The following is a 1,017-nucleotide window of genomic DNA, read 5'->3' as shown; positions in this document are numbered from 1 at the left end:
CTGGAGGGCTGAGCTGGGAACAAACAAGCCACTGGTTTGCAGAGAAGAGCAGAGGTTTGGGTTAGCCCAGTTCAGCCGCATCTGTGTGGCGTGGAAGCTTCCAGAAGAAGTGGCAGAGGGGAAAGAGAAGAGGGGGCCATGTTAAAACCAAGACACTAGCAACTCTTGGCTGGGTCTCCCCTTTCAGGAGAAACTCTGACCCAATCAGTGAGGCCGCTGGCGCCAAGCCAGCTCATTCCCAGCAGGGGCGATGATTGTTGTCGGGAGCAGAAGGCAGCTTCCCTGAGCCAGCAGTACCTGGAACTGCCAGTGTTGCATCACCGAGTGTCAGCAAGCAGCCAAGGTGGATACCCTCGGATCAGGCCAGGTCCACTCCAGGAGAAAGCCCATGCCAGCCTGTGTTTGCTCTGTCCACAGTGAACCAAATCCCAGCCTTGGGCAGTCACCTCTGCCATGCAACAGCATGGAAAATGAGGGAGGGGCAGAAGAGAAGGAAAAGGCTGGCAGGTGGTTCCCAGCCCCAGCTTTCTGACTGGCACGTGGGCTTGAGTGCATCATTACCGCTCCCTCTAGGCCTCAGTTTCTCCCTCTGCATGATGGGAGTACTATACCCCGCCATGATGACAACCACCGACAGGGCTATTGTTAAGTAATAGTAGGGCGTCGCTGTTGTTGTCTGGTGCTCTGAATCAGTTCTGACTCATAGTGACCCCTCATACGTAAAGTAGCACTGCTCCATAGGTTTCATGGGTGTAACCCCTTTGAAGTAGATTGCCAGAACTTTTCTTCCCCAGTGCAGCTAGTTAGGTGTGGACTGCCAGCGTTTTGGTGGCAGTTCACCCTGTTTGCACCCCCTAGAACTTATAATAGGGTGAGCCATGTGAAATTGATGATGTTCAACTACATTTGAACAGTTCCGCAAAGTTCCACCCAGTAATGGCAGCGAGCGGTTTCTTATGCACTGACCACGGACCCAGTGCCATGCTCAGTGGGACACATCTTCAGCCCCCGCACAAG

This window comes from Orycteropus afer, unplaced genomic scaffold (genome assembly GCF_000298275.1).
Source record: "Orycteropus afer afer isolate SDZICR_OR568_19922 unplaced genomic scaffold, OryAfe1.0 scaffold00037, whole genome shotgun sequence".
NCBI lineage: Eukaryota > Metazoa > Chordata > Mammalia > Tubulidentata > Orycteropodidae > Orycteropus > Orycteropus afer.
This window is presented reverse-complemented; position numbering follows the sequence as displayed.